The sequence below is a fragment of the Acomys minous genome, assembly GCF_964271855.1.
Source record: "Acomys minous genome assembly, chromosome: 19".
Lineage (NCBI taxonomy): Eukaryota > Metazoa > Chordata > Mammalia > Rodentia > Muridae > Acomys > Acomys minous.
The window spans coordinates 47273021-47281965 of NC_140499.1; positions in this window are offsets into that span (position 1 = coordinate 47273021).

Here is an 8945-nt window from a genome sequence, read left to right on the forward strand (position 1 = left end):
ATATATACCAAACATGTGACAGCTTTCATAGAATATTTAACAATCATTTTTAAAAACAGTTTGGGGAAGATAATTATTCGATAGAATTGCATTTACATACATTTGACCATTGAAGTTCAGGTTGATTTTAAATTTAGCAAAACTTTTTCCTAGACATTGCTTTCATATCTGTGCCACATGGACATAAGAAGTAACAAAGAAGCCAGGTTATTTTGGATATTAGTACTTAGATTGGTCTTCAAATTTTAGCGTTATCTAAAAGAAAGTCTCAAAAAGTTATTTAGAATATTTATAAATACATGAAGAAAAATCAATAACCTAATTAGTTTCTAAAATGTCTATGTCTATTACTAAGGTTCTAAGTGAAATGGAAAATATGGTTCATTTAATACTCAAACACACTTCTACTTTTTTATTCCTCAAATTTCTATCAACTTCTACTAGTTTTACAATTTATCATTGAAATATTCCATCACCCAGGGGCTCTCCACATGGAACATATCATTTAAAATGCATTAAAATGATTTTCAATTGCTATTTGAAAATGAAAGAATAATTTTAAAACATTCAAATCATGTGTTTGTACATTGTGGCACTTAAGATGTATGTAAGGGAAATTAAAGCTTTGAGAGAAAAGAAAAAAATCATACATATCTAGGTTGATGAACAAATTTTTCCTTGAATCTTTTCTACCTCCCACCCTTTCAATATAAGAGATCACACACAAGGATCCACATGTGCTTGGTTCAGCGATTGCCAGGGAGAAATATATGATCTAACCAACCAGCTATAACTTTTTATGCATGCTTAATCACCTACTTAATCAAACAAGAGGTCTTTAAATAGCAACTAAACTAACAGCCCACAAGTGTAACAAAGGGTTTTATGCCTGTTATGACAATCCACTTGAAGTGATTCCAAAAGATAGGGTCTAAGAATCTTCCAGGCTAGGAAAAAAGATCTTTCTCTGAGGACATTGTCATACAATAATGCCCTCCAAGATTGAGATTGACAGGGAAAGACCAACAGAATGTCCACTAACAAATGTCAGATATTCTGAGTGTGTATTTTCATTTTCTTCTTTTTATGGAAAGCAATCACTAAGTTATGACATTTGTCCCTTCTCACATTCTGAGGTTAGTGGAGAACTGAAACTGTTGAAAGTTTTGAAGAAATTTTGAGCCGTATTTTGCTGGTTCTACTCTTTTTAATATAAGGGTGAGGCTGTGCTTGCAGTTCAGTGATAGAACTCTTGATACACATGGTTGAGGCACAGAGTCCCACCCTTCACACTGCAAACAAACAAAAATAAAAATCAAGACCACCAGTCCTGAAGTATTGAATAGCTTTAGTCAGTCTCCTGAATCTTGTTTTTATGGCTGTGTGTTTTTGTAGAGACTCACTGTCTGTGATTAACTGTGGCATTCTCTTTGGATGGAGCCTTTTGTTTATTCATTCCAGCTTCAGCGGAGAAGCATTAAACAAAGGGCTGGCACTGCATATGCTACTGCAGTGTTGTTACCTGATAATAACAAGAGACAGAAGAGATTTTATCCTCACGATTATCAGTTAATACATTAATATTTGTTGGATATTTATTTTTCTTTACCGATTCTATTAGTCTTATTTCATTCTCTTTTTAAAATTGAATGTTGATACATTATATTCTGATCACAATTTCCCTTTGCAATCTCCCTCCAATTCCTCCACACCCATTCAATTCCACAGTATCTCTCTCTGTGTGTCGCTGTCTCTCTGTCTCTGTGTGTGTGTGTGTGTGTGTGTGTGTGTGTGTGTGTGTGTGTGTCTTTCTTTCTCTCTCTTGGAAAAAAAAGACATACAAATAGCAAAGTAATCAAAATAAAAATCATATTTTTAGAAAAGAAAGCACAAACATGTGAGCACCCACATACACACAAATAAAACATGTAGACACACTGTTGGAAACAGCAGCATATGAGGAAAAGCGTAATGAGAGTAAAAGGAAAAAAAGAAAGAAAGAAAAGAAAAAGCCAATATAAAGCAATAGGAGACTAAGCATCCACAAAAACAACACTGAGTTTATTTTGGGTTCAACCATCTTTTGCTGGAAAAAGAACCTACGTTTAAGTGTGGCTTATGCACCCAGAGAAACACGATAGGAGAAAACTGACCTTTCCTCTGAAAACAGATGTCATTTGTGGATAGCTTCTTGGCTAGGAATGGGAGACTGAGTGATGTCAGGTATGGCTCTCCTTTTCAGGAGTGGGCCTTAAATCCAATCAGAGAATGTTTGGTTACATCTACCATATTTATGCCACTGTAGCACCACTGTATTTTGCAGACAAGTCACCATTGTAAATCACTAGATTTGTAGTTTGCGTGGTGTTTAACATTCTCTTCTGGTAGCGTGCAGTACATCTACAGTACCATGAACACTGGTTAGCGTGGATGAAGAATCTAGTTAGGCATTAGCTGAACTTTGTGTTCAATGAGATATGCAAGTGTTGTCTCCAGCCAAAGGGCCTTACCATCAGTTTCCAAAGAGCAACCAACAGCCTTCAAAATAGCTAGTATTGGTTGAGCATCTCCAATAGATGCCGTTGGCCAACAACTAAATTAGATGTAACCCACTCATGACACTGGAGGTTTCATTTGCTGTAGAAAGATGTCTAGTTGGGGTGTTCTCTTCCCTGACATTTTATGACTCTATTTAGATTTTTTATACACGTATATATTTTGAAAAGCTTTGACAGTAGTTGGTTTCAATATGACCCTTTAATTGTCATTTAGTGTTTGTCATAGTTACTGTTTTATTGCTGTGAACAGGCATCAGTAATGCAACTCATTGAAGAAAGCATTGAAGAAAGTGCAATTAAGCGCTTGTTTACAGTTCTAGAAGGTTCGCCTATGAGAATCATGGTGGGTGGAAAGCAGATGGGCATGGTGCTAGAGCACTAGCTAAGAGTTTTTCATACAGTAAGGAGAGAGAGAGAGGGAGAGAGAGAGGGGGGGAGGGAGGGAGGGAGGGAGGGAGAGGGAGAGGGAAGGGAGAGGGAGAGAGACACATGGAAAAAGCCTGGCATGGACTTTTGAAACCTCAGAATGCTTTCTCAGCATCACTCCTTCTCAAACAAGTCCTTCCCAAAGGGTACAAAGAATTCAAAAACATGAGGCTATAGGGACCATTCCCCTTCAAGCCATCACAGTGTTAGGTGTCCTTCTCCATAGTATCTCCCTTGGCCCCTGCTAGGATCTTCCTTCCCATTTGTTTCTTCCATTTCAGTCTGCCTCCCTTTTCACCATACCTACATATTACATTTTCTCTTCTTTGGAAGACCTCCCCACCTAGCTCTTTACTCACTTGCTTCTATGGTTATAAAGATCGTAGTATTCCCAATGAAGACCTAAAAGCTGATATTAACATATAAAAGAATACATACCTTATTTTCTTTTGGGGGGGTCTAGGTTACCTTCCTCAGGATAATTTTTTTTTGCTCTATCCATTTAATTGCAAATTTCATGATTTTTTTAAACAGTTGAATAGTATTCCATTGTTTAAATGTGCCATGTGTTCGTGTTCATTGTCCATTCATTTGTCAATAGACATCTAGATTGTTTTTCATTTCTGGCTATCTATCATGAAAATATTTGTTTCTCTAGTCTTTTGTTGTTGTTGTTACTGTTTTTCTTTTATAGATATTCTACTTAACATAGTATCAACTCACTAAAATCAGAATCATAGTGTGATGGGGAAATATTTAACTACTGTAAACGATTTTATATTCTAGTCTCTGAACTGTAAACAATCAAAAAATATACTTTAATGCACAGTGTAAATTACTTAACTTTCCTAGCAATCAGTAATCCATAATCTCTTATTAAAAGTTCATTAGCATTTTCATTGTATGGGACGAAAACCTTTCCCTGGAACCTACATTCAACCTATCTGCACTCTAACACCTACATAAAATTATTTATAAATTTTAAAATTAAGTTACTAAGTTTTATAGTAGGTTGAAGTATAATACTTATAAATAGCTTTTGTAACTTTCATATCAAGATTTTATATATAGTCATAGCATTTTTACTAATGGAAATATTAAGGGCACTATGTGAAATATTGTTGCACACCCCTACATATACAAATATTTTTTATTCAAGTGTTACAACATTTTCATATCCTTAAAGATTATATTTTAGTATTATTTTACTTTACTCAGGCTTCATCCCTGATTCTATCTATGATGCCTTTCTATTACTGATTTGTAAGCTATTTGTCTATTTTAACACAGTTTGAAATTCTGCAATCCATTTGGCACAAGTTCTAAGATGATGTTCATGTTAAATGCAACTAGAGCTATTGAACAGTTTAGGATATGGATCTATCAAACATTGTATGCTTCAAAACTCACAAAAATTCTAGCACAAGCTCAAGCACCTGAGACAAACTAGAGTGTAGGACCATGATGACAGAGAATATTTTGAAGATAAGCATATCAAGAGCCTTGCTGAGAGGGAATGCCAGACACTTGTATAATAACAAATGATGAGAGCCAAGCATGGTGACACATGCCTTTAATCCCAGCACTCAGGGGACAGAGGCAGGTGGATCATCATTGTGAGTTCGAAGCCAGCCTGGTCTAAAAAGTGAGTCTAGGACAGCCAGGGCTACACAGAGAAACCTTCTCTGGAAAAGCCAAAAGCAAACAAATAAGTGATGTTTTCAACATCTTCCTTATATCTTTCTTTCTTTCAAAATTTCACTGTCTGCTAAGCAGTGAGCAATAATATCCTTTAGTAAAACAGGGGGAAGCTTGACTGCAGCATTCCCACATCCAGACGTCAATATGAATAGAGGCCACATGTCTTGCTCTAAGGCCTCATGTTACCTTCAAATGAAGCTGCAATTAGACACGCATTGATGTTTGCATCTTTCCAAAATATATTTCAGATATCCACATATATGATTACCCATGTGATTCTTTTGTCATAGTCTAATTTTACTTCGCCTATTCCCACAGCAGGTCGGAAATAGAAATAAAGAGACATAATCTACCTTTTCATCTCAAGTGTGAAATCTTATACATTTTTGGCATGTACTGAGCAAGTGAAAATGTAGTTGGGTTGGTATCTACCTGAAAGCTTCCTCCTCTTTGTTTCACTGCTACTTTTTATTACATGACATTCTCGTAGATGATTCAATGACGTGAACCATGGAGATCATAAGTTGAAAAACCCTATTAGACCAAGGTTCCTATTTGTAAGAAATTAAGCAATAGAAAAAAGGTTTACAAATACCAAGGTCGTTATTAGATTTTGTGTATTCTGAGACCAATTTAGTGCTTCCATCTTGTTGAATTTTGTGCACCTGTTTTTAAAGCTTTCCATGTCTTTTAAAAACTGAATTGTTGGAAAATCCCATATATAATGATACTGTATTTACATGATTTCTACCTCTATCTCTCCCCTTCTAACTCATCCTGTGTCTACTCAGTCCCTTAAAATTCATTACCTCACTTTCTTTAATTAGAGTTTTATATCTATATATTACATACATATAATATATAAATTCAACATGCTGCCTTCTGAGTCTATTCAGTTTTGTTTCTATATGTGTGTGTTTAAGGCTGACCAGTTTGGATGGGATACTTGTTTAGGTCTTTATTGCTATGGAAGACCTATTTTCCTTCTCTCTCTCTCTCTCTCTCTCTCTCTCTCTCTCTCTCTCTCTCCTCTCTCTCTCTCTCTCTCTCTCTCTCTCTCTCTCTCTCTCTCTCTCTCTCTCTCTCTCTCTCACTCTCTCAGTAAAAGTCTGTATCTCCTTGTTTAGGGGAGGAGTATTTGTTATTTCCACCCTTTAACTTTGGCATGTCAATTGTCATTATGCAGGGCTAATATGGGTAGCTATATTTACATTATTGGGATTTCATGAGTGCAGCTTTTCTGTCATGTATAATAGACACTGTTCTGAAGTAGACGTCTAGATCATCTGGCTCTTACATTGTTTCTACTGTTCCTTCAATATTACTGATTATGTGCTTTTATGCATTTTGCTACAAAGGATGACAGAATTAACCTTGATAGCTCACCTTTAGATTTTCTGTTTTATTTGCACTAGGTTCTTCCTGCAAACACTTCATCAGACACAATTCCCTCAGTCTTGTTTATCAAGGCCAAAGTAGATGCCCTTAACAATAAACTTCAAGAAACATAAAAACAGCCACCACAATCCCTAACCTCAGATTTCTTATGCCATTTCTAGCAGTCGTAACTCTCACCACTTTTAAAAATATTTCTCTGAGTTGCACATCCAAAGACCATCAATGTTTGTAAGCACAGATAAGACACATTTATTTTTAAATGCTGTCCGTTTATACATTCTGCAATGCATGTCTAAAATATACTGTTATCAAGGCTTTGTGTAGCTCTAGGGGAAGAAGAACAGAAGTGTGGTATTTTGGAATTACTATGGTATCCAGAAAAACTTTGCACAAAAGGGATGAGGACAGAATTTATGCCTCTAAAGGTTAGACAGCAAATACAAGGCCCTAAGTTCAAGTCTTAGTATCACAGGACAAAAGAGATTTCTTAAAAAGAAAAACACTGGGCAAGGAAGACAAAGTAGAACAGAAAAGTAAGGAAAGGAAGAAAAGAAAAGAATTCTGAGTAGGAATGCATTGCAAAATAGAGCATAGTGGGGAGGATGAGGAGTTCAAGGTGATCCAGAGCTACAAAATTAGTCTAAGTGGAACGTAGCTATTCTAGATGGGATCCTGGCTCATAAAACAAAGGGAAAAACCATTCAAATCAGATTGTATGTAGCAGTAAAATATGCAAAGTATTGTTAATATAGACTATACTTTCAAAATTTCATAATTTCATTGCAGAATTTTTTGCAACTAGGCAATGAATGAATGAAGACACACTTACAGTGCATACTCTTGTGTCTGTGCTAAGCAGGAGGGAGTCTTCAGAAACTCCTCAGAATAAACATCTGCACTCTTCCTCCTTCAGTTAGGATGTAATGAATCCTAGAGATTCTAATTTACAATCTCTTAAGATGGGGGAGAACAGTGGGAAGAGCATCTCAGATTTGCTTAGCCATGTTTAACTTACCACAGAGGACTGTTAGTTAGACTTGGACCAGTCAGCAAAAAAAAAAAAAAAAAATTACATCTAGATTTTATATAGTCTTGAAGGTTTCTCATTATGCCTTATCAAAATGTTACTTCTAATCTATAAAGTGTTATCTGTATGATAATCCATTACATAAAATGTCTTTTGACAATGCTATTAATGATAGACTAAAATACTATTAATGATAGATTACATACACACACACTCATAACACACACACAGAGAGAAATCATTTGAATATTATTCAACTACTAGTTATAGACATGAACATGGGAAGAATAAAAATGCTGGCTGTGTGCATCTGAGTCCCTGTTATCTCCACTTCCCACTCCAACCTCAAAATAATCTCTGTCACTTCATCAACAGAAAAACACATTAAAAGTACTCCCTGATGGAGAGAGTAATTTTGATTCAAACCAAGAAACAATTCAACGTCCTTCATATTGTTAGAATTCTAATCACAAACAAAAATAGGAGCCAAATACTGCAGCTAATAAGAATCTCTTCATTGGAAGTGCAAATCTTTCTTATTTAAACTTTGATCTCATTTCAGGACCTCAAAGACAAACTTGAGGGCTTTGCTAGATCAATATGTCCCTCTTGCCAATGTGCTCAATTGAATAAATCTTACCTTCTCGATTTCCTCTATGTTAAAAAAAACTGTTCAAATATTTGTATTTGTGATCTGGAGCAGTCATGGTTCCAAAATATACTACATGATAAATTGCAGACATTTAAAAAATAATGTCTTCCTAAAGAGATAGTAATAATTACATTGTGTTTATTAAATGGACTTTTGTATGGAGTTCAGGGAAAAATATATTAAACTGACCCAAAATAAACTAAATTGATACAAGAAAAACTACAAAATCCTTTGCTAATACAGGGAGTGCTAATTGGACTCAATGGATTATTTTATAAAAACAAGAAGACATGAAGTTGGAAGGGCATATTGGTATTAGAGTAATGGTGGGTAAAAGTGATTAAATAGATTATATAAATGTATGAAATTGCCAAAAATGAAAATGTTAAATGTATAAAGAAATATAAAAATAGTCAGGGCTAAAACAGAGAAACCCTGTCTAGAAAAATCAAAAATAAATTAAATATTTCTAACATAAACTAAGATAAAGTATTTAATCAACATTATCCTCTATTTTTCCAATTACATTTTTACATTAGAAATTATTTTAATTACACTTAGTTTAGCTACTTGTCAAGTTCTATTGCATGTCAGTCAGTGAATATATTAACAGATGGTAATTGAAATGGCTTAGAACCAAGGGAAAATACACAGTAACCTTCTGTGGATTTAAACCCTCCAAAGTTAGGGCCTCAATAGGCTAATACAAAAATCTAGTCCAAAGCTTGTCTACTAAATCTAGATTAAACATTTTTCAGAGGAGGGCATTTTCTTCCCTCCTCTGGCTCCTTTACCCTTTTTGTTGAAATGGTTAATGTGAAGATAAAAGGAGAGATTCATGAGCCTGATTTTTTTCATGTACTGATGGCAGCTAATCAAAATAAACATAGTCTATGCCTACTTCAAAAGAGCTGTCTATTAGAAATAGGGACACACATTTTAATTCTGTGCCCAAATTAAAAACAAAAACAACAACAAAAAACATAAATTAGGAACAAAACGCCTGTATGTAAATTACTCTATTTCTGTAGACCTTAAGTTAGTTTATCCAAACACCACTTCATTTCAGACTATAGTTACTAATTTACACCTTCGGCAGACTGTTTTCTAAACTTTATAAATATCAAATCTTAAAAAACAAGTTAAATCATTTCATCAGAATTCCTTCAAATAAAAAAAAAAG